The sequence below is a fragment of the Penaeus monodon genome, chromosome 15, assembly GCF_015228065.2.
Source record: "Penaeus monodon isolate SGIC_2016 chromosome 15, NSTDA_Pmon_1, whole genome shotgun sequence".
NCBI classification, from domain to species: Eukaryota; Metazoa; Arthropoda; class Malacostraca; order Decapoda; family Penaeidae; genus Penaeus; species Penaeus monodon.
The window spans coordinates 17,144,358-17,144,652 of NC_051400.1; positions in this window are offsets into that span (position 1 = coordinate 17,144,358).

Consider the following 295-nt stretch of genomic DNA (forward strand, 5'->3'; position numbering starts at 1 on the left):
AGAGAGAACACAAAGAGAGAAAAAGGGTAAAAACAAAACTATGAAATAGAAAAGGAGCAAGTGAAAAACACCGAAAACAGAAAATGAAAAGAATAAATAGAGAAAGAGGGAAAGATGGCACGAAGGAAGAGGATGACAAGGAGAGAATGCGCCAGTGTCATTCCTTCTCCTTTGTCATGCGGCGAAATGGCACCAGGGAGGTCACGCAGGGCCAGACAAAGCAATAATGCAATAACGGTGCCAAAGAGCCACCGAGGCATGGCATTCGCTCAGTCCTTTGGAGAAAGTTGATGCA